We start from the raw sequence: 26,078 nt of genomic DNA on the forward strand, positions 1-26,078 counted from the left end.
TGTAGAAGGAAAAAATGCATCCAAATATAATTAAGTAGAATGATACATTTCTTGTTCAAATTATTAATTCATTTTCTGCATTAAATTATTGTTGGTAATATACTGATTAAAGGGATAACCACAAACTTGTCTTTTTTCATTTTCTCTTTTTATACTTCCTTTTTTTTTAACTTCTTTATACAACAATAATGAATCGTAATATAATGCACCAAAGCAAGTGAGCCGTTTGAGAGCAGGCTCTCTTTAATGTCTTTAATGAGTTGAGCCAAAAAAGCCGGTTCTCTAAAAAGAGATGGACATCCATTCACTACATAATTACCACATGAAATCCGAGGCGGCAGATGCACGCGCACAGTAGCATCAAACCGCTCGCTTCGTTTGCAACAAAAAAAACAAAACAAAAAAACATACCGAGATAGAGGGTACCGCAGCGAACTCGTTTGACTTGATAGATTTGCCGTTTCGTCATAGTCGGTGTATACGGGATGGTACTCATAAATGACAAATTTGTGTTTTTCCGTACAGATTTCCTTGTACGTCGTACTCGTCTTAAAATGCATAATTAACGTACTTTGTACGGCAAAAACGTACATGTTGACAGGTATGAATTTAGCTATTCGATTTCGCAATGTAAAATCACTTTTATTTTGAAATCATACTTGCTTGCTGGACGACTTCCGTTTCATCTAACGCGCTTCCCTGGGGCGCGTGGGAAGAGAGCTCTGCAAGAGCTTGGAGTTGGTCCACTGAGTAGACTACACTCTGCCTGCTTAGTCTTCTCGAGGAGAACCCTACATCGGCGTTCAAAACTCGTCTAAAGTCGGTCTGAATAAGACGAGGAGAGTCACATTTGATCATGTGGATGTCGCGAAAGTGACACTGGGAAGAAGATGTGCGGTGGGCAAATGGAAATACACGACGTTGTAACTAACGGAGCGTCAAGACGTCTTGTTTGAGGTGAGTGTAAGTCGCTGTTTGAGGTTAATTTAAACAACGCTTAATTTCAGCACTAAGTCTTTAACTGTTTGCTGGAATACGATTAAAAAAAAACTTAATGTAACATATAAGTTCATGACAATATTTTTTGCTGGGGTTTCCAAACTCTGGGCTGAGAAGCCAAAATGGCCCCTTACCCCTGTTTTAGGGGTGGTGTAGTGTGAACATGCCCATTTTGTACATTTGTTGAAACAAATGGGAGCTTCAATATCAGTTTCAAATGTTTGACCTAATTGTTTAATATATTTTAAACAAAATATATAAAGATAACTAAATCCAGGACACGTTCTAAATCAGGGGTGTCAAACTCAATTTACCTCGGGGGCCACAGGATAGAACAAACATTCCTTCGGGGGCCGGACTAGTAGATTAGAGAGAAAGAAAGAGAGAAAGAAATAAGACAAAGCGAAGGAGAGAAAAAGAGGGTGGGACAAAGAAAGAGAGAAAGGGAGAGAGAGAGAGAAAAAGAGAAAAAAGAGAGAGAGAACGTGAAACGTGAGAATCAAGAGATAAAGACAAATTATGAGTGAGGGGGAAAGAAAGAGAGAGAGAGAAAAATATCCAAAGAGAAATAGAAAGAGAGGAGAGAAAAAAGAAGGAGAGAAAGAGAGAATGGGAGAAGGAGAGAATGAGAAAGCAAGAGAGAGAGAAAGAGAGACAAGAGAGAGAAGGAAAAATGGAAGAGAGAGCAAAATAAGGTAAAAAGACAAAGAGAGAGAGAAAGAGACAAAGAGAAACAAAGAAAGAGACAAAGAGACACACAGAAAGTGAAAGAGAGAGACAGCGAGAGAGAGAAAAAGGGAAGGGAAAAAAAGAGCGAGAGAGAGAGAGAGAAATACAAGTCCACCGTCTTTGTGAGAGGCACCTGGCTTTGGCAACATCAAGTGGACATATTTCAACCTACAGCTCGTTTTTCTCTTGCGCTTCACTGAGCGTTGTCTCGCGGGCCGGATTCAATCCCTTAGCGGGCCTGATCTGGCCCCCGGGCCGCATGTTTGACACCCCTGTTCTAAATCATTCATTGTTTACCTATACTCATTGGCGTTGACACTGCCGTGTAGTGGTGCTCAGCCGTCACTTTGCTGGGAAAACAGTTGGCAAGCATTGTGTGAAATAAGTGCAAACACTCTTGACTATTTTTTTTTTTAGATGCCCGGACATTTTAGGCTTTCGAGGGCTGCACAAAATGATGTCGCAGGCCAAATCTGGCCCTCAGGCCATGAGTTGACTGTATGTTTTAAAGTGATTGTCTACACAAAAAACTTATTAGGACTCTGAAACACAGAACACAGGCTTTTTGCCAAATTCTGCACTACAGCAACTTTCATGCTAATGATTTTTAATTTAAGTGACATGAGAACACTTGCTTACCCACTTTAATGGCCCAAAAATGTGCAATTTATCGGCAGCGTAACTTATAACTTAATAATATAATAGTAAACTGCTTCTTAGTATTAGTGCTCGTCACAGCATTTAATTGGGCAGTGTTTTTCTACCTTTTTTGAGCTAGGGCTCTTATTTTATTTTTTTTTAAATCGCGGCTCCGGTTTTATGTTTTACTTGTTGAGCTTTCATTATCTTGTTTCCTAAATTGACAATACAAATGGTAAATGGGATACATATGTATTGCGCTTTTAATCAGTCACTAAAGACCTCCAAAGCAATTCACAATGTACTTCCAGTATTAGGTTTTTATCATTGGTGGTCTTTGTGGCTCAGTTAGTACTAAAGGTTATTCATTATTTAACATATTTTCAAACTGTTACACTGTGTTTTTATCTTGTTTGTCTCAAAATAAAACACAAATTAAAATAATAACAATATTTAAAATGAGTAAAAATCACGTGGAAATGTGGCAATCAGTGGAAATTATATTTATTGACTAGCTCCAACTTTATTTTGTTTCCTTTTTTTAATAAACTAAGAAATAAAGATTCTAGATTTTAGATTTAAAATGTTCTTTTTGCTGGGCAGCACGGCAGCGCACTGGTTACCGCGTGTGTTGCACAGTTCTGAGGTCATAAGATCAAACCTTCCTGTGTGGAGTTTGCATGTTCTCCATGGCTTGTGTGGGTTTCCTCTGGGCTCTCCCTTTTCCTCCCACATTCCAAAAACATGCACGCGAGGTTAATTGGCCAGTCCAAAATTGTCCCTAGGTGTGAATGAGAGAGTAAGTTGTCTGCTCCTATGACTGGCTGGAAACCAGTTCGGGGTGTCCCCTGCCCACTGCCCGAAGATAGCTGGGATGGGCTCCAGCACCCCGGCGACCCTACTGAGGATAAGCAGTGCAGATAATGGATGGATGGATGTTCTTTTTGCCATTAACAAAAAATTGCCAGCTACATTTTCTTTGCAAGCGGGGTGTACAATGTTGATAAATAAAAATAAAACTATATATACAGTGCATCCGGAAAGTATTCACAGCGCTTCACTTTTTCCACATTTTGTTATGTTACAGCCTCATTCCAAATTGTATTAATTTAATCTCTTATCTCAAAATTCTACACAAAATACTCCATTATGGCAATGCGAAAACGTTTTTTTTTTTTTTCTTTTTTTGAATTTATTAAAAATAGAAAACTAAGAAATCACATTTACATAAGTATTCACAGCCTTTGCCATGAAGCTCAAAATTGAGCTCAGGTGCATCTTTTTTTTTACTGATCATCCTTGAGATCTTTCTACAGCTTAATTGGAGTCCACCTGCAGTAAATTCAGTTGATTGGACATGATTTGGAAAGGCACACACCTGTCTATATAAGGTCCCACAGTTGAGTGTGCATGTCAGAGCACAAACACCAAGCATGAAGTCAAAAGAACTGTCTGTAGACCTGCAAGACAGGATTGTCTTGAGGCACAAATCTGGGGAAGGATACAGAAAAATGTCTGCTGCTTTGAATGTCCCAATGATCACAGTGGCCTCCATTATTCGTAAATGGAAGACATTTGGAACCACCAGGACTCTTCCTAGAGCTGGTCGGCCTTCTAAACTGAGCGATCGGGGAAGAAGGGCCTTAGTCAGGGAGGTGACCAAGAACCCGATGGTCACTCTGTCAGAGCTCCAGCGTTCCTCTGTGGAGAGAGGAGAGCCTTCCAGAAGGACAACCATCTCTGCAGCAATCCACCAATTAGGCCTGTATGGTAGAGTGGCCAGACGAAGGCCACTCCTTAGTAAAAGGAACATGGAAGCCCGTCTGGAATTTGCCATAAAGCACCTGAATGACTCTCAGACCATGAGAAACAAAATTCTCTGGTCTGATGAGACAAAGATTGAACTCTTTGGAGTGAATGCCAGCCGCCATGTTTGGAGGAAACCAGGCACCGCTCATCACCAGGCCAATACCATCCCTACAGTGAAGCATGGTGGAGGCAGCATCATGCTGTGGGGATGTTTTTCAGCAGCAGGAACTGGCAGACTAGTCAGGATAGAAGGAAAAATGAATGCAGCAATATATAGAGATATCCTGGATGAAAACCTGCTCCAGAGCGCTCTTGACCTCAGGCTGGGGCGAAGGTTCATTTTTCAGCAGGACAACGACCCAAAGCACACAGCCAAGATCTCAAAAGATTGGCTTCACAACCACTCCATGAATGTCCTGGAGTGGCCCAGCCAGAGTCCAGACTCGAATCCGATCGAACATTTCTGGAGAGATCTGAAAATGGCTGTGCACAAACGTCTCCCATCCAACCTGATTGAGCTTGAGACTTATTGCAAAGAAGAATGGGCAAAACTGCCTAAAGATAGGTGTGCTAAACTTGTGGGATCATATTCAAAAAGACTTGAGGCTGTATTTGCTTCCAAAGGTGGATCAACAAAGTATTAAGCAAAGGCTGTGAATACTTATGTAAATGTGATTTCTTAGTTTTCTATTTTTAATAAATTCAAAAAAAGTAATAAAAAAAAACTTTTTCACATTGTCATAATGGAGTATTTTGTGTAGAATTTTGAGATAAGAGATTAAATTAATACAATTTGGAATGAGGTTGTAACATAACAAAATGTGGAAAAAGTGAAGCGCTGCGAATACTTTCCGGATGCACTGTATATGGGTGGGTGGATCCCTTATACACTACGATCTTTTGCGTGTAAGGCAAATGTGCTAACCACTGCACTATGGAAAAATAGAAAGGAAAATACTATGTATGTATATTCTGTGTTGTGTATATGTACATCAAGGAGCATCTAAGTGTAAGCAAATTGCAGCGTGCTGTGGCTCACAGCCCATTATTATTACTATTTTTTATTATGTCCAAGGTTTTCACTTTACTTGTTTTATTATTGTTATTTTCTCAACGCAATCTTAAACAGCTTCACCAAACAAAATAATGTATTATGTACATTTCTTTTTACTACTTTATGAGCCTATAATAAGTATGTAAAAGGGAATAAGCAATGTGCTGCCGCCTATTGACATAGATAAATGTTACAGTTCCTTAGTTGATCACTAAAAGAAAGCAAGTATACTGAAAAATGGCATGCTTTTTGCAAATATAAAATTGAGCAATTTATTTTAATTTTATTGCTGCGATTTTTCCCTATTTTTAGTGATTAGGCGACCAAGCCCCCCGATTCCAACCCCTAATGCTGAGCGCCGAGCAGGGAGGCAATGGGTACCAATGTTGTAAGTCTAAGGCAGAGGTGTCAAACAGGCGGCCCGCGGGCCAAATCAGGCTGCTAAGGGATTGAATCCGGCACGCGAGACAACACTCAAGAGAAACGCAAGAAAAAACGAGCTGCAGGTTGAAATATGTCAACTTGATGTTGGCAAAGATAGGTGCCTCAAACAAAGACACTGTACTTGTATTTCTTTCTCTCTCTCTCTCTCTCTCTCTCTCTCTCTCTCTCTCTCTCTCTCTCTCTCTCTCTCTCTCTCTCTCTCTCCCTCTTTTCAAACCCTTTTCTCCCACTCTCTGTCTTTGTCTATTTCACTCTCTGTGTCGCTCTTTTTCTCTTCCTTTTTTGCTCTTTGTCTCTTTCACTCTCTGTGTCTCTCTTTTTCTCTTCCTTTTTTGCTCTTTGTCTCTTTCTCTCTCTGTGTCTTTTTAACTTGTTTTGCTCTGACTTCGTTTTTTTCCTTTTCTCTCTTTTCTCTTCCTACCCTTTGCACTTTCTTTTCTCTTTTCTCTCCTTCTGTCTTTCTATTTCTCTTTGGATTTCTTTCTTCCGCTCCCTTTCTTTCCCCGTCTCTCACGACTTCTCTTTTTATCTGTTTTGTTTCTCACGCTCTCTCCCTCTCTCCTTTTCCCTCCCTCTTTCTCTTATTTCTTTATTTCTCTTTAATCTACTAATCCGGCCCCCGACAGAATGTTTGTTCTGGATGTTTGATATGGATAAAGGCATGCGGCCGGCTTCACAATCACTCAACGTGTAGAGGATTGATGGGAACCGGAAGTTATTTGTTCCATAGTAAGTGGTTTATTTTTATTACAGTGAAGTTTACGCTGTAGGGTCGGTTACTTGAGCGAATATTGTACCCTGAGCTTTTGGCCATCTACTATGACGTCAGTCCCTTTGTAGTCAGAGATTGGCAAACACAGTGGATTCCAGTATTTAATGTTTAAATGTGTATGAATAATAATATCTTATTTGTTTAAAATTCTTGGATAAACTTATTGTATGTTTTTGCAGTAATTAGAAAAATATCCATGGTACCCTATGTGGTCTACATTTACTGGCGTGATGTTTGTAAGTTACTGTGGCCGCTTTACGTGTACTTTCTTTGACTATATCTCTGCGCCCTCATTAGCATATGACAAAAACAAATACAAACGAAAGTGGTGTTTCCTAAGTAAAGTAAAAATAGTAATGTATGGGATATATAGGATGTGCAATTTGTGGTCCAGTGTATCAAATTTATGAAACTGGTGATGTAATTTCCATTTGTTCCGAGTCTCCATCGATGAACAAATGGAAATTACACCACTCGTTTAATACATTTGATACACTAGATCACTCAATGTAGATCATCTATATACCATTATCTCTCACAAGTCTGAATCTACTTCTTTATGTACTTGGTATGGGCTTATGACTTCCTCATAAATCGCCAACATTTTGCATCTACCCTTACAAGGTCCCCGTCTTTGGACACCTTGATGCCATGAATACAACTCCGCAAATAATAATTGTGACTCTTTTCTACTGACATTTGAGATAGGTTTGCATAATCTGGAAGACATGATACGGCTATGCTTTCAGGAATAGCGGCTAAAGAGTCGCCTGCTCGTAATCCATGGATACCTTAACTATGGTGGGCGTGACTTAGGGCTTGCTGTGGAATGTATGAATTAGACAGATTCAGATTGTTGCGTGTGTGCGTGTACGATGTTTCTTCTAAGTGATTTCTCATCGCTCTGTTTTAGAGCCCTTACAGATATTTTTTTTCTTGTGTTGTGCTTTTAATTAAGCATCCAGTGTGGTAACAAGATACTCTCTCCTCAACTTGCTATGTGCAGCTGTTAGTAGATACACCCACACACATCCACTCGTTCCCACATACATACGCATTGTGACGGTGACTGCTGATCCCTCCAGCTGTTTTCTGTTCTTATGAAAGCAAGAAGCACTAATGAAAAGGTTGAAGGTCACTATAGATTCTGGAGAGCACCTTTTGTTTTTACAAACCCTGGCTTACTTAAATATATGGATTACTTTGGAGTTGGATGGAGGCCTAGCAAGGTTTGATTGGATAATAAATAATCTCTACAGAGCATCTCAACTCATCTGATTACACCAAAGCACGCTCGATGTGATTGGTCAAAAATGCGAACAGTCTTGTGGGAAAAAATGTTTGTGCAAAATACTTTCAAAAAATGCAGACATTGAGAGGCTGGTCAAAAGGACTCTCAAGTACATTTTTCATTTCAGTCTGAACAATAATGTGGCACTTGCTTAAATATCACGTTCCAATAGTGTTACCTCTTCAAGGGGATGCCCAAGTGTGACTCCAAACCCCTACCAGGCGATGTTACTTCAAACAGACATATCACAATTTTAAACATTTTGTTGTCTCTGTAAACTTTCCGTTTAATCAAAGATGCAGACATTTACCATATTTTTGCCACTCTAATGCGCACTGTACTTTAGGGCTCACTCCTAAAATATAGTATTTTGTCTTATTTTTTGTTCATATGTAAGGCGCACTAGACTATAATTACTCTAGTATCAAACTACAGTAAGAGCGACTGTAATTATTTGTGTATAATTGTTGTGCATTTTATACATTTAGGGTTTATATTAGCACAATGATTAATCCGTCAAAAAACGTCACAGACTAAAATCGTAAAAATCATTGTATGCAATGGCAATTAAACCTGGGTTGCGGTGGTAAAAGCGCTGAAACCTAATCACGGGAGTACTAGTTAAACAGGCGATATATGAGAAGGAATTATATTTTATCTCATTATGACTGTATTTTAACTAACAGTGCCAGAAACGAATGTTCTTTATATCTTTAGGATAACTATCTGTTTTCTCCATTCTCTAACATTTGGCACTGAGAGTACAAACAATGTGATAATGAGATAAAGTCTGGTGCCTTTTTATATGTCATGTGTACCAATAGTGGTCTAGTGGATAAGTGTCAGCCCTCTCACTGCCAGGTTTGATTCCCGCATACAATGTTTTGCGAGTATCGACTGATCAATCTTCAAATGTGATAATGAGCATTTAAAAACTTAAAATGCATTACGAGTCTTTCAGGCATGTTTTTTGCAAAATATCTTAAATAAAATGAATATTTGCTAATTTGTTATGATGTAAAGTCAGCTATTTGAATGTTGTTGGCACTGGGGACAAGAGTGGCACCATATCAACATTAGTAGTACTTTTTTTAACCTTTTTATATTATGATTATGTTTTTAACATTGGTCCGTCCGGATTCAGAAGCCTGGAATGCCTTATGTGTGGTATGGACCATTGTTTGTCCACCCTTACACTATATCATCCTTGGCCTTGTTACCCAAGTGACATACAGTCAAAGGGGGATTTGTGGGCATCGCTTGGAGGTGATAGTGATGCTCAGGGTTGCAGCAGCTTAAAAAGAAGGAAGGCTGTGGAGAGAGGGAGGCGAGGGCCCGAAGACGAGGGACCGGTCTTATTAAATTAGGAGAAGCAGAGCGAGAGGACCAATACGGTCACGGTCAGTTTCGTGTTCACGTCGTAACTTATGTCCGAACTCTTTAAGTTGTGTCCTTGCTTGTCATATTCGTGGTTCCGTTGCCAAAGCCATCATTCAACAGGCCAAAATTAGATTTTTTTGATCGGCAATATCTTTAGCATTTTTAAATTTAATTTTAATTTTTCAAACAAATTAACACAGAAAAGATAAAACAAATATAAAAGTCACCCTTCAAAGAATTTGTCCCAAAGGTAAATGTTCTTAATTTTAGTAAAGTTCAAATCCATTTTCTATGGTGCACCGGATTATAAGGCGTTCCTCCAAAAATATGGACAATTTAGGGTTTTAAAGGGAACCTCAAAGTCCGCAAAACATGGTAATTTCATTCATTTTACATATTTTTTTAAGATTAATTGGCCGATACACCAGTAGTTAGAATTTTATTGGCAATTAAAATTGTTTCATTTTTTTCTTCCCTTAATCATTCTGAATAATAACTTAAATCAAACTAAGAACATTTACTTAAGGGTTTATTTAATGCTAATGTCAATCCCACTTTTTGCAAAATGTTTAGACTACAATAATGCGTATTTACACTTATTTTAAGTCAATATTTGTAAATGGCAATCAGTGTTCATTTTACCTCTGAAAAGTGATGGGTCCCGAAGACTCGCATGCTCAAAAATCTATGGGTCCCAACAGAGATCTATGGGTCCCCAAAATTTAGTGTGCTCCATGCCCTTACAAACTGTCGTATTTTCCCTAACAAAATACAAAAACATATTTTTTGTTTCAAAAATGTTCATTTATTTAGTTTAACATGTTATATTGTTCATGTGTTTCCTTATATCATATATATTGTTAATGAACATTTTGTTGTGAGACACTGAGTTGCTCAACATGAATGAGGTTTATTTTAAAAAAAAGTTCAAAAATGAAGTTGCTTGGACGTTCACTGTAGAAGGAAAAACTACATGCAAATATAATTAAGTAACCAGTTAAGGATATCCCCTGCCCACTGCCCGATGATTGCTGGGATGGGCTCCAGCACCCCCGCGACCCTACTGAGGATAAGCGGTGCAGCTGATGAGATGAGATAAATACATTTTCTTATTCAAATTATGAATTAATTTTCTGCATTAAATTATTGTTGGTAATATACTGATTAAAAGGGATTCATTTTTTAATACTGGACACCAGCAAAGGATTGGATGCTAGTTTGTTATTTTGACTATTTTTACACTGTTTACATCCTTCGCATTATCAGACAATCATGATGCTGTTCTTTGATACCCACACTAGGGCTGCATGATTAACCAAAATACAATTGAGATTGCATTGTGACGTAGTGCGGTAATGTCACCGCAAAACACTGGATTTTTTTCAAGGATTCTTAGTTCCAATTTGTAATTTAAGTGATGTAGTGTTGGCCAAGAGGAATTGTCACAGAAGCAGGTTTATAAGGGTACCAACCAATAAAGGCGAGATAGTTTCTTAGAGGTGTATGCAGGACATTGATAGGGTGGTGTAAGCTTCTAGTCATTCAAACAACCCTTGCACAAATGGCCACCAAAACAAACGCCACAGCTCGCAGCTTTAGTGGCTCGTTACATTGAAAATAAATTAATTAATTAATCGGGCTCCGAAAAAAGTCAGAAAAGTGCAAAGAAAAGCTGATCACCAGTCAGTTTCTTGGAGATTTCATACATGGAATAGCCTTCATTTCTTAGAACAACAATAGACCTCTTTTTCTGTCCCTTCTGAAAATATATTTGCACCCACAAATGTGATGCTCCAGGTATTTGACTAGCTCAAAGGATGGTCAGTGTTATAGCTTTTTTTTCTGTGCTAACATTACTTCAATAAAATATTCTAAACACCCTTTAGCCCTCCAACGCAATTGCTGAACCCAATTTCCTATAACAACACTTGAGTGCCGGTTGCTGGAAATTTGCCTATGTACACCTATGTAGATATTGCATTCAAAACCAGACATTTGAAGCTCATTTACCACCTTAACAATGCATGGGGTGTATTTCTGATTAGTTTTATGTTATCTTTATTAAAAAAAAAAACAGTATTTTTTTTTTTCAAGAACAAGGACATTTCTAAGCGACCCCTCACTTTTGAACGGTAGTGTGGCTGCGAGGCTTCTTGAAGGTATGTCTTTCGGTTGATGTAATAGAATGAAGCGTGAATGCCAGGAAACTCCACCTCACACTGGCCTTGTGTCATTTGCGCTGTACTTTGTGACAAACACTTTTCATTTACATTGTGTTATATGTCTGTGCAACTTGATTGTCACAGCGAGTTTGGTTGTCTGTAGGCAGTTTGTGCATGTGTTTATTTGATGGCTACCTTTATGTTTCCAGTTTTTCTTCTACGTCCCCTCATCTGTCATAAGTTAAACGTCACGTCAACTTGGGCAGCTGTCAGAACACTTTAGAGAAAGGCTGTGTTTCATGCACACACACACACACACACACATATACAGTACAATAACACAACAATTGCAAGCAATCAATTGTAGCTTTCTGTTTTCTGGGGTGAGCTTTGCCTCGTTCAAAACCTTTTCCCACACTCAAACTTCGAAGCTTAAATTGTCCTCGTACGCTTTCCTGTTTTACAAATCATTCTAAGGTCATATTTGAAGCGCCTCTCATTCAGATTCAGTCACGCTCTACAGCACTAATAAAAACTACAGGCACATTCATAAGTACATTGTAAATCCAATAGACTATAAAACAAGAATTGCTCTTCACACTATTTGGTTAATCTAAGAGCAAGTTTGCTGCCTGTTTTTCTAATGTTTGGCCTAAATAACTATTCAGCCTGGATCGTTTTCATTGACATTTGAGGAACTTTTCAATATCGTCATTTAGAGGTGGAACCACTAGTAGTTTTTGTTGAAACACTGTCCATTAAATATTAAATGCTAACAAGCACAAAATTAAAGACAAAACAATGCCAGGACCTAGCAGTTCTCTATTTATTCCCGCGTCCACACCTTTTGAGATTTTCATCGACTTTTTATCAGCACAACGATTCCAAAGCGGCTTTGGAGGGTTTGCGCTCATCCCCTCATTGAATATTTTGGACCATAAGATGTTAAATCACTTATTTCTTTTGTCTCGGTACGACTGCACTAGCGACTTTCCGCGTGGCAGAGCTGGAAAATATTGTCAGGCCAACCAATAAGATGCCAGATAAAAATTCATATGACAATTTTATTAACCAAATGGTCTTTTTTTGCGCTAGTTTGATTGACTCAAAAGCCATCTGTAATTATACTGAATTTCAAGTAAAAAAAAAACAAGTTGCAACTTTGAGGTGTGGCTGAGCATCTGTTTATGATCAGCTTGTGTCTTTTTCAAGTTATTCTGTAACTTGTTGCCCTCAAATACATATTTCAAACTGTAAGTTATAATTAAAGACCCTACAGCTTGTCACACTGTTGTCAGACTTATATCTTCTGTTTACCCAGCAGTGACGTTACATGCAATTTTCGAAATACAGTATAGTGAACTATAGTGGTAAGACAGCATGTACACTTTGGTGTGGCTGGGTGCTGTGTTATCAGGGAACATGGTTTACCAAATCGTATGTTGTTTGTATAACACTTAAAAAAATTGCAACTCAAATTGCTGTGTACACACTTTCATTATAAAACTAGAAAAAAAATCTACCCTATATTATTACCACCTTGACATCCCAGAATTTCTTACACAAAGAAGATCATCCAATGGAAAGTAGAATAAACATTCATAGGGATCAGAATTTTCCGCGGTTCGCGGATTTCCGCTGTTTTTGAACCCCAAAGGTCATTCCCGTAAATGGTCTAAATTCGATGAGAAAATATTTTGGGGGGGTGAGGTATGATACGTGACTGTTTCATCACCCCAAGTTAGCAGTTAGAGATCGCGTGAAAAATCGGCAAAAAGAAGCGCAGCGCATTAGATCTATAACACACAACAAATAGATCGACTCCTACCATTGGTCGATAGGTTCGCTGATAACCAATCAGCGGAGCTTTTGTTCAGAGCATTGGCTTTCTCAAACATGGCGCTCCTTCCGGTCTTTTCAAACGGTGAAATGAGTGTTTGAAAAAGTAAATATGAAGATACTAAAAAAAGAAGACGAGGCTTTTGTCTCCGAGATTGATAAAGGAATCAAGAATAAATTTAAGTGGTCATGGCTGGAGAAGACTGTCACAGACTGACATGTATTTTCTTTAAGCATGTTCAGTTTGTGCATTCTATTTTCAAATTAATGATGAATGGTTATTAATGTATATATTTTCATATATATTGTTGATTAGTAGCTAAATACAAGGTCCATCTTCATCATCAAAACACAACAACAATGGTGATGGTTGTAACATTGTAATCCCCCAATTGTTTTAAACATCTTAAAACTGAAAAAATACATGGTTTCTGTTTTGTTGGATTTAATTCATTCTAGTGCAATTTTCACATAGCAAATAAGATAAATGCCGTTGGCTTCGGGTGGGTTTGCCCCCCTGAGCCCCCCACCGGGCTCCGCCCTGGACCTGGCCGGGGCCTGCGGCCCCTGGACCCTGGCTATTTCAGCTGAAAATGAAAATCTCCATTCTGATCCCTGCATTCCGTGACAATGAAAGATCAAAGACTCGTTTAGTTTTGAGTTTATGAGGAAAAACGTAACACAATTTGATTACCGTATTTTCCGCACTATAGGGCGCACCCCCAAAAAATAGTTTTTGGTCCTATATCTTCCATACATAAGGCGCACCGGATTATAAGGTGCTACAATGGGAAACGTCGACAAAACAGTCAGATAGTTCAGTCAAACTTATTACCCCCTTAACATTCCGAAGCAAATACGTGTCTCAGACATATACGGAAACATTGTCTGTAGGATGTCACTCAAATGCATCGTTCCAAATATCATTCGGAAGGTTAAAGTATTGGGATTCAAGAAATGCCAACCATTCCTCAGTTTCCATTTTCTTTTTCGCTCGCAACTTTACATATGACAATAAACACTTGGAATTGAGTTTAATTTAAAAAAAGACCCATCACAGAAACATCGATATCACTCTGAAACAAGATACTGGGAAAATATATAGCCGGAGTAGCTCACCGATGTTGTTGCGTTCAATAATAATGTGCAACCATGGTCCTCTTATATCCGTGAGTGTAGTAAATCCAGGAGAGTAAAATATTTACAAATACAGAATAGTAAAACATGTTTTATCTATGCCGTAGACAACCAAACTTGCTATTTACATTCATCTTTTTCGGCCAATTGCAGGCTTTGTTTTGCCACTTTAGCCTATGCGAGCCTGTAAATGATAAAAAGGATCCGCCTCCTTTACCTCCGAATAACTTTAGCCAATAGTGATCAATTCAAATGATGATTGACACATTGGCTGGGAAATGAAACGCCGGCATATGTATCCCAGCATACACCGCGGACGACTTCGCCTTCGGGGGAAAATCTAGTCGGCGGCTGCTTGCCTTAGTTGCAAGACTTTGCAACTTAATATTGATCCATATATAAGGCGCACTGTATTATAAGGCGCATGGTCAGTTTTTGAAAAAAATAAAGGCTTTTAGGTGCGCTTTTAGGTGCGCTTTATAGTGCAGAAAATACAGTAACTGTTTATTTATTTATAAAAAAGGTCAGGAATCAGCCCGGAACTACATGACAGGAGTTGGTTGATGACCTGAAAAGAGCTGGCACCACCAATTCCAAGGATACTGCAGGTAATACACTACGACGTCATGGTTTGAAATCATGCATGGCACGAAAGATTCCCCTGCTTAAACCAGCACATGTCAAGGCCTGTCTTAAGTTTGCATATGACCATTTAGATTATACAAAGGAGTCATGGGAGAAGGCTTTGTGGTCAGATGAGGCCAAAATAACTTTTTGGTCCTAATTCCACTAAGCGTGTTTGGAGAAGAAGTATAAAGAGAACAATTCGAAGAACACTATCCCTACTGTGAAAGATGGGGTGCTGTGGGGGTGTTTTCCTGCACATGGGACAGGATAAGTGCACTGCATTAAAGAGAGGATGACTAGCGTCGTGTATTGTGAGATTTGGGGGAATAACCTCCTTCCCTCTGTCAGAGCATTGAAGATGGTTCGTGGCTGGGTCTTCCAACACGAGAACGACCCGAAGTACACAGCTAGGAAAGCCAAGGAGTGGCTCCATAAGAAGCATATCAAGGTTCTAACACGGCCCAGCCAGTCTCCAGACCTGAACCCAATCGAAAATCTTTGAAGGGAGCTCAAACTCAGTGTTTCTCAGCATCAGCCCAGAAACCTGACTGATCGAGAGATGATCTGTGTGGAGGAGTTGGCCAAGATCCCTCCTGCAGTGTGTGCAAACCTGCTAAAAGACTACAGGAAACGTTTGACCTCTGTAATAGCAAACAAAGGCTACTGTACCAAATATTAACATTCATTTTTTCAGGTGTTCAAACACTTATTTTCAGCTATATCACACAAATAAATCGTTAAAAAAAATCATGCTATGTGATTTCTGAATTTTTCTTTTTTGTTTATCTCTCTCACAGTGGACAAGCACCTACGATGAAAATTTCAGACCTAAGTGGGATAAATAGCAAAATAGCAGGGTGGTGAAATTTGGCAGTCCAAAACATTGAGTGATACTAGCGACTAAATACTAAACTATACTTTAGAATATCAGGCCAAATTGGGGGTTTATTGTCTGGACAATAAGCTAGTTTAGTTAAATACTCAGTATTGTGGTTTTCCATCCAACCATTATCTGCATCACTTATCCTCAGTAGGGTTGCGCGGGTGCTGGAGCAATCTTCGGGCATACACTGAACTGGTCGCCAGCCAGTCGCAGAGCACACAGACAACTCATTCGCTCACACACACCTAGGGACAATTTGAATGGATAAAATGTGTACCCAATCGTTGTCAAGGATTGCTGAAAATCCAATGACACCATTTTTTTTTAACGTGACTTCAGTTATTTACATGGAGGCTTCTTTCCATTAAAAGAAAAGCTAATTAGGCAGGGCGAACTTTTTTCCTCCCTATTGTTATTTTTTTTTCTTAATCCTCTCAGCTAAAGTTTGTGGATGTCGAAGGATGCATCTGTCACATGACCCCACCATTAATCGCCACTTCCTCTTCCTGTGTCGGTTAAACATTCATGGTGAACTGTGGCAGTTTTGTCACGTGGCATCTTTGGTACTGTTAAAAGGGGTCTGTTCAGTTTTTTTATCTCCATCACGGGTTCTCACGCCACCAAAACATCCAGTCAGCCCATGCTGTCCTAAAGCTATCCCCAAACAGATTTGTTTTTAATCAGGCAGAGAACGAGTAGTATTCCTCCCCACAATTATGCAAATAGATTGCCAAATATATCATGCCTCGGGGGACTCGAGAAATGTGGTCTCAAAGTTGACACATCTGGCTTGTTTGCTGTTAAGCTGTGGCGTCTTTAAAGGAACTAGGGCTGCATATAATGATTATTTTAATAATTCAGGAATCTGTCGATTATCCTTACGATTAATCGATGAATCAGATTTATGTGAAACACATTTTTAATGTCATCCTATATTTGAATAGTAAAGTTTTGGACAGATAGAAAAAAATGTGCACAACACAACAGAATATTCTATCATTTAAAATGATAATAAAAAAAACAAGTTTTTGACAAATAATTTAACAATAAATAAAAATGAATACAAGTGTATGCTATACACCTGCAAATGTGTAAGATTTTTCTACCACCTTATCCAAAGATCACATTACATTTAGACTTCTCACAAAAAAACAAAAACAAAGAAAGTCCAATGAATTACATTTTTATAGGTAGCAAAAAAAGAAAATCGTAAACCCCCATTTTAAACATTTTTTTTTTGTTAAACCTTGAATATGATCAACATTCCCCATGAGCAGATATGATACAATATGCTTAAAAGGCTTCCCCTTATGTTGAGATAAACATGACATCACTATTATGTTTCTTTTTACTTTATATATTCTATTAATTTATTTTTATATTTTTTCCTCTGTATTTCTGCAGCTCTTTCTGTTCCCTTGTTAATTTTGTAGTGCTTGACTGGATCACGCTAATTGTGTTTGTGATGATGCAATGTTCAAAAAAATGTTTGAAAAAAAAGAAGAAAGATACTTTTTTTAAAAAAATGTCTCAATGCGCCCTGTGCCAGACTAAAGTGCTCCTACAACCTTATGACTTCACAATATGATCCAATTCACTTATTTGCACTGATGAACGTGCTTCGTGGCTAATAAATTGTGCAACACGATGAATCGATGAAGTAATTAGTTGCCATCGCTTTTAATAATTAATTTGAATTGATGTTATAGATTCATTGTTGCAGCCTTAGAAGAAACACTAAACTTAAAAAATGGCTAATCTTATTAACACAACAAATGAGGCAAGCTCCAGAACTGGCAGCAATTGTAGTGTACAGTGACTGACTGCATACTGTTCATTTCTGCTTAGAAAAATTGGGACTTTGCCACCTCCCACTGGGAGAATGAGTGATTTAACATCTTATGTGGTCCAAAATATTCAATGAGGGGATGAGCGCAAGCCCTCCAAAGCCACTTCAGAAGCGTTGTGCTGATATATCCTATAGATGCACTTTCCGGACACATTTTCAACATGTTACCTAGTGTTTGTGTACTTAATGCTAAATGTAATTCACCCTGGTCATCCTGAAAGGGGGATATCACTTGTGAGGTCCCTTCTCAAGGTTTCTCTTTTTCCTCACGCTGATGTTTTGAGTTGTTCCTTGCCCGCATGTTGGTTTAAGATCCGGTATTTGTGTCATTGTAATCCTGCGCAGTCCTTTGAGACATTTTTGTGATTAAGGGCTATATAAATAAATTTGACTTGACTTGACTTGACTGGAATGGTTTCCCTTCAGGGCCGGCACTACCGAGGGCTTTCCTTTTTTGTTTGCTCCCGGTTGCCACTCCTTGGCTGCCCACATTGTGTTGTTTAGCCGGCTAGACTGGAGTTTGCGCCGGTTTTGCCATTTCCCTTGGTTTCATTTCCGGCCAGCTTTTGTTTATCGCATTAGTTGTTGTCGGTTTTTGTTGTTGGTTCAAGAATAATCTGGCTGCACAATGCATGTTTTTTGGTCAGACAGCCACGCATTTTTCTGCCGAAGCTGAGGCCGCCTTTTATTGATAGGCTTTGGTTATTATGATTCAATTTTTTTATTGATTTTAAACATTATTCAAAACAGACACAACAAGTGTGCAACTGCACATTACAAACATTGGTTAGCCTCCTGTTGGGGACTCTGTGTGCTTTTTTTATTTTTGCCAGTTAGCCCCTTTTTGACTGCTTGTTCTTTGTTGTTTTATCACTGCATCCACCTGTAGCATAAAGTTAGGACATCTTCACAAAAACAACCAAAACTATGCTTAAATCACTCGTAGCCTCTTTGACTAATCAAGCGAAAAACAATATGGTGACTGGCTGGTGTTCCTCTGATGACGTCACAGTTCAGGATGACAAAGACAAGACATGCAAAATGCATTATCTTGGAAAAAAATTACAATTAACAATGAAATACATCTAGATTTCATGCAAAAACTATGTACTATTTATTTACAATTTGCACATTTAAGAACTTGGGAATACCTTTAATAGCTGCTGTGTGTATTTGTCGGACACTCTTAGGATTCTGTCCAATCTGTGGAATCTGCTCTACAACAACCTCTTGAGCAAGACTCCAGCCTCTTCCCTGTGACTTACTAGCAGGCGTTGGATAAAGTCCCAGAACATTTTACTGCTTTGAAAGAAGGTTTACGAAATGATAAGCCATGACATGATTGTGTCAAGACCTTGTCTATTATCACTTTGTATGTGTGAGTTTAGCCTAAAAAGATTAGGAAAGCTCTCTTAACTGTTTTTTTTTTTCATAAAAGATAAATTTGCTGCCTTTAGAAATAAATTACATCCCCATGCCAATATTTATCCTTCCAACTTCAGCCATCAAGTTAAAAAACATTTGAGAAGACAAAGTGTTCTACAGAAAACCTGTATATACTATGTGAAAATCAAGATGAAAAAAAAAGCCATCATATTTTTACCCCCAAATCATTTTTTACGTTTTAAATAAGTATGAAAATAAAAGTCTGACTCAGATCCCACGGGTCACGAGCGGCCTGTCGGGCTTTTAATCTAGCCCACCAAATTTTTAAAAACATGAAATGCATAAATAGGTTAAAAGTACTTTTAAGTCTCCCCAAATTTCAAATAGCTGGCTCCATTTTCTTTACTCGCTTTTGAAATCCTCTGTCTATTTGCTCTAGCAAGACTGAATATGTCAGGAGACACATGCACAATGTGCATTTCTAAAGGAACAGCATTTTCATCATGAAGTTGTCTCTTAAAGGCACAGCATGTTAAAGAGCAGGAAAATCTGCACATAAGTCAAACAATTGTATTTTAAATGAAAGTCACATTAATTCTGATTACAAATGTGTGAAATATTTCTTTGTAAAAAGTAATATAATTACTTATAGTAGTTTTTTTTTAATTTTTTTAGTTTCATCTGGAGGGACGAAAGCATGACCAACTTGGGTTCCGAGGTGCTTAACTTGTTTGGGTGTTTGAGCATTTGGGTTGGCCATGGTCCAAAAATTTGTGTGTGTGTTTTTTGCTATTCTTTTTAAATTTAAATTTTCTTTATTTTTACATGTGTTTGTCTGGCTCCATTTTCTTTACTCGCTTTTGAAATCCTCTGTCTATTTGCTCTAGCAAGACTGAATATGTCAGGAGACACATGCATAATGTGCATTACTAAAGGAACAGCATTCTCGAGGGATATGACCAGGGTAGATAGATAGATAGTTTTTTTGAATAGATTGTGGAGATTTTGCAGGCGGAGAGAGGGGTGCATCAATTTAAGGTCAATAAAGGAGCAAGATTTATGTAACCTCATCACTTTTTTGGGGTAACGCAATAAAACGATGCTAACCTTTGAAGCAGTTCAGATACTGACACCCATTACACATTTGTATAGTGAAAATGTCAAAAAAACATAACTGTGTTGTTGAATGGTGACAGTGTCTTTGGTTTTATCCCAGCGTCACACTAGTGTAATGAAAAAAGCGCTGTAGACCCCTGCGTCATTGTCATCATTGCAGTGAATTAGTAATGGAGGATTTTGTCCGTCTGTTGAGTGGGATTTCTTGGAAAAAGGAGGCTCGGAAGGGATAAAAAAATTTGAGAAGATGGGGGTGGGGGGTTGTCTTGTGTGTGATTTCAGCAGAAAACTGAAATCAAGTCCTCAGTAGGAGACGCACCGAGTATGTGTTAACGGGCTGAATTTTCCCTGAACTGCGCCAAACAATGTAATTGTTTTGTTATTCTAGAATCCTCAAGCTTCCCTCTGGTATTTGATTTTGAAAAGATTTATTGTCCTCGTGGGCCTTTGATAGTCGCATTATATCAGCCGGTGACAGGGGGACCCTTGCTGTGTTAAAGGTTCTTTAGCGTCCATCCGGCAGAAGTGGGTCAAAGTTTATTGGAGCGTCCTGTCTGAGTAGAGGGATTGGTAAGGTTTCGGGAGCTTAATTTGGGGGGAGATGTCCTTGGTACCAGGGACCACCCTCCTGTGATGTCGGCTTTTCTTTCTTGTATCAACAGACTTATTCCCAATGGTTAACTAGTAGTGTTTTATGTTACTGTGGACCAATTTACCCACCGAGAAAAAAAAAAGGCTGAAATGAGGATTAAAACAACACTGAAATTCCATCCTAATAATAACTGATATGTTTAAAGTTTAGCAGACACTTGAAAAAAGGAGAGAAGACATATGGATTTGAACTTGCAAGGTGAACAGGGGAGAGCAACTTCGGATAAGAAATTTCTACCTGTTCTACAAGCCCTCCCCTGAGCCCTTTTTTATTAAATCACCTATAGTACGAAAGCAGATTTGCCCAAAAGGGTGTGGGAATCAAAGAACAGCAACATGACTGGGCGACTGTGGCTGTGTTGTGAACATTTCATAGTTGTCAAAACAACATACAAAATTGTGCAATATTAGCCAGAATAACAATCTGGTATCCTAGGCAATCTCCTTTGCAGGTGTCCATTATTAAAACAGAATGAATTTATACAATGGGTGTGCCACACTACAGCATCAGCCGCATTGATACACATACAAAAGCAGATTTGCCCAAAAGGGTGTGGGAAATCAAAGAACAGCAACATGATTGGGCGACTGTGGCTGTGTTGTGAACTTTTCATCGTTGTCAAAACAACGTACAACAGTGCGCAATATTAGTCAAAATAACAAACTGTTATCCTATGCAATCTCCTTTGCAGGTGTCCATCATTGAAACAGAATTAATTTTTACAATGGATGTGCCACATTTCAGCATCAGCCGCATTGTTACGCATAACCATTTTTGCGTAGCATTTCCCTTTTTGGCAGAGTCATTGGTGTTAAAGCTAAATATTATATAAACTCTCTGTTGGCAGAATTACTCAAATAAAAGCACCTATTTTGGTTTTAATCTACTTCGTGGAAGCTGCAGCCCTGCTAACATAGCCATCCTAACCCCGGCTGCCTCCCCGGCGGACTGAAACTCCCACTCCGTAGGCGTGGTTTATTATTCGTCACAGAAAACAGGAAAAAGAACACACACACGATCGCGACTTCACAATAAAAGGAAAAACGTAAAGACATCTCATCTCATCTCTTTAGCTGCACCGCTTATCCTCAGTAGTGTCGCGGGGGTGCTGGAGCCCATCCCAGCAATCATCGGGCAGTGGGCAGGGGACACCCTGAACTGGGTACACGGGGACAGACAAGTCACTCGCTCATTCACACCTAGGGACAATTTGGACCGGCCAATTAACCTGAAATGCATGTTTTTGGAGTGCCCGGAGGAAACCCACGCAAGCATGGGGAGAACATACAAACTCCACACAGGAAGTCTGGAACTGGTTTTGAACCCACGCAGGAGATTCCCATGACTTGAACTGTGCCGCACATGCGCTAACCACTGCGCCGCCGTGCTGCCACGTATAGACTTGAAAAATGAAATTAGACTGATGTTTTAAACGTGACTATATGTGTGTGTGAGAGAGATTGTTTTTACATTTAGGAATATGAAAACAGGTTAATTCCATTGCATTGAATTCTGAGAAAAGCACATATCTCAAAACAGCCAACTTTACAATTGGCCACGTGAGAATGGAAAACCCAAAGAGCAAGACTGAGTCCAGATCTAAAGGCCCTCACCCTTTTTTATTAAGTTTCCAAAGTTACAAACCAGATTTTCCTAAAAGGTGCAGGTATCAACAAACAGCAACACGATTGGCCGCCAGTGACATTAAGGAAACAGTTCATAATAGTGCAGCTCTCTAATATTAACAAAATAATCCTTATTTGCCTTGAAAACTGATTTTTAATTTTTTCGATGTCGTCTTTAAGACATGCTCTGGGATATACTTGAACCATAATGGAAAAATGAAAACAATTATAATGTAGTTAGCTTTCTGACAGATAACTTTACTTCAATAATGTTTAATTATGACCTATTGCAGAAAGAGTTCATTGTTATTTTGTGAGATTATCTTTGAACTAGTTTGCATGGAAATGTATAACATTTTTAAAAGGTCCACCATCCTTTGAAACAAATGAACCAGAGGCAATTTCAATACCAACTTGTTACATCTTCTGACCCCTTTGAACCGAGCATACCTTCACAGATTACAGCGACACGTCTTGTGTGTGTTTTGAGTTGTAATATCAACAATATTTGCAACAGTCCTTTGAATGGGTCCCTTCACGCCATTCCACTGTGTGCTATAAATGTCTTCATATTTTTAAAAGTTTCTGCTTGCTTTCAGATGAGGATTTGTTGGCTGATGAAAAAAATGTTATACCATATTTCAATGAATGTGTTAAATCGAGGGAGGGGGTCAGTGGCTGAAATCAAAGCAATGTCATGTTGTCTCTTTTTGGGGAGGGCTTGGGTAGGAATTTGCATAATTTTTGTATCATTCACACCATCCAATCTCCCCCTCTTTAGCTAGCACAATTTCTTCTGTGCATTCTTTCTACACATGTTAGCTGTGTCTTGATTACCGCAATGTTAGGCAGCGTGAACACATTTTCATGAGTAAAGAAAACACAACAACACTCAAAAGATCCTAGTGTTTTGGATTTAGTTATCTAAAGTACTGCCATCTTGGGGCATTTTTGGTCAATTACAGCTCAGTGCTTTGTTTTAGGTCAGCCTTAATTACTTGCAGAGTTAATTTTCTGAGCTGATGAGGGGAAAGAATGAGCATACTAAATGTGTTTCTGTGTATTTCTGTTACAAGCAAAGAGTAAACCATAAGTGCCACACATGTAAACCAAAAGGAAGGAAAAATGGGGATAAGGAGGGGGGAATTGGGGGATGGGCTAGTGTTGGGGCTGGATGATAGTCTATTTATAGTTTATCCCTGCTGCTGTGTAAGACCGCCTGGCCCAGCGCAGCGCAACTCAGCATCCATGTCAGTCCTTGTGTCATTCTCCATTAGCTTTAACACACGCACACGATTACTCTGAGGGCGCAAAAACGCCTGTCATGCAAACGTTGGAGCACTGACCTTTGCCACTCAACCAGGAGTTTAAAAAAACCTTCACAATGTTTGTCGGCAGATGTTCGTGTGTGAGCAATGAAGATGCTGTACAAACTCAGGAACTGAGGGCAACTCATCTTTGCAAAGAAACATTTCAAGTGGAAGTTGAAGTGTTTAAAACAAATCTGTTTCCAGCTTCACTTAAGTGCTGGCATAATTGGTTTTAAAGCTACAAATTTTAAATTTAATTGAGATTCCAGTAAAAAGAAGTTTGATCAATGTAGTCTTAACATTCACTGATTCCTTAACAGCCTGGGTCATTGGGTACCACTAAAGATCCGACTCGGACAGCTTTCACTGCTGATGGTTCCTTGCCTGAGTTTAGGTCATGGCAATGTTGGCACTTGTCCGCCTCACCTTCTGCCCCTTCGACTGTGCCCTTGAGAATTATCTTGGTCTGTCCTGATAATATTGTGACATGATAATAATAATAATAATAATTTCCTTTGTATTGTCATTCTTTGTAACAATGTACACTGAACGAAATGTCGATACACCTGACCCGTTGTAGCGAGTCGATGCAGCCGCAGCCAACAGAGGGCGCCGCCATTTTACCAATTAGGTATGACTCGGCCGAGGCGCGAACCAGCAACCTCCCAGTCTCAAAGCGGGCACACTACCATCTAGGCTACTGGACATGACCATATCATTGCAAAATTTCATCAGACCACAGTTTCTCGCAGAGTCCAATGTTCTCTTTGATGGTGTTCCGCAATTATTAATTTGTCACATGAGCTCAGGAGCTGATTTCCTGTAGCATTGCATCTCCATGGCAATGATTTTCCTTTTCAGCTCAGCTGTGAGAGTTGCATGACTTGCAAGATTTGAGGTTTCACTGCAATTTTTATGTTTTTTCAGATGGGTTTTAGTCTGGCAAGTGCAGCTATGGTTAGAGCTTTTCTGGCCACGATTTCCGGTCCTGACCCCTTCTCTGATGTGACAGCTCCTAAATACTTAGATTTTCTGACAGGCTCAAGCACTTGGTAGTTATTGGTGATGTTTGAGATGCGACCTTGGGGGTTGTTGGTCATTGCTTTGTTTTTTTTTTCTGTTCTGATTTCCATCCAATTCTTGTTTGACGCTTTGTCCGGGGGATTGACCAGATCTGTGAGTTATAATTTAATCCTGCCAGTCCGTCAATATAAAAAGCAAAATGGAGGTTAGTGATGGTGTAACCCCCAATGCTCACCTTAGCAGTCGACCTTTCCCTTTTGTAATTAATCTATGACTCTAACTTCATTGATTGCTACCCATTAAAGGAGGTTTGGGTGAGACTCAATTATTAACATTTTTGAACGAAACCTTCGCTTTTCAACTTTTTCTCTACTGATGAAATTAAATAAAGATAATGCCAAAACATCAGCAAATTAGATTTGATATAGAAACACAACTATGCATGTATAACTTTGGTGTTAATTTGGGTATTGACCGGGACTTCCGATCATAGTTCGATTCATTTAAATGGAAGCAGGCAGAGACAATAAAAAGATAAAATTGTGAGTAAACTTTCTCTATTGTACAAGACATACATATTACATAATGTTCACTAGATTTTGGCTGAAAGCTTTTGCCAATTTGTATGATCAGATGGGGACATTCCAGCCATGTTTTACATTAAAACAGAAATGTTCAACCATCAGGGGTGGCCCACCACTCTCAAGCATATAAGGAAGCGGAAGGCATCACCTTTGCAACTCTGTTAAATATGTTTGGCGTTATGCGAGTGGTGACGTTATTTAGTCTAACATACTTTTAATTGTTACCTGTGCAGTCCTTTGAAACATTTTTTGATTAAGGGCTATAAATGTGACTTGACATGACTTAACGTGCATTGTTGTGTTCATGTGTATCAGGGAACATTGCAAACTTTTTTACTAATGCTCAGTTGCATCTTCGAAAATGTCACGATTGGGAACAGAAACACTGTACTCAGAAGTACTGAGGGTAAGTTTGTTAAGTAAGGGTGGGTTTGGTGCTCAAACAACACTGAGGAGGAATCAAACATTCGTTTAAATGAGAAGAGCATGAAGCTTCCTTTCACATGTATCATTCTCAATGAAAGATTAACGAATCCAACGCCCCAATTCCCACATAAGATTGATATTTATTCCACATTTGAACTTCGATTGATTGTAGACCAAAAAACTTCATGAAATACAAACGATTGATTCAAACCATATTGGAATGTTGGCTGAAAGGTGATTTGGTTACATTGAAATCATAATGGACTTTCTTCCGGAACAAAACAAAAGTCTGCACAAATCCTGATATTTTTTACGTTAATTTTGTAAACAACTGGCAACGCA

At 38.9% G+C, this 26,078-nt stretch overlaps 1 protein-coding gene across 2 annotated transcripts in view; it reads left to right on the top strand.

Annotated features, from left to right (window-relative positions):
* Positions 1 to 714: 714 nt before the first annotated feature.
* The window catches only part of LOC148353643 (leucine zipper putative tumor suppressor 2 homolog), an 82,114-nt gene continuing 56,750 nt past the window's right edge, over positions 715 to 26,078 (top strand). Inside the window, exons 1-2 of one of the 2 annotated variants that reach the window (XM_088351006.1) lie at positions 715 to 957; positions 14,779 to 14,863. The gene's annotated coding sequence lies outside the window, so the exon portion shown is untranslated. The remainder of the gene's footprint in view (positions 958 to 14,778; positions 14,864 to 26,078) is intronic. The other variant, XM_088351008.1, reaches the window with a different exon arrangement.

This window comes from Urocampus carinirostris, chromosome 13 (genome assembly GCF_059441175.1).
Source record: "Urocampus carinirostris isolate Australia breed hairy pipefish chromosome 13, RoL_Ucar_1.0, whole genome shotgun sequence".
Classification (NCBI taxonomy): Eukaryota; Metazoa; Chordata; class Actinopteri; order Syngnathiformes; family Syngnathidae; genus Urocampus; species Urocampus carinirostris.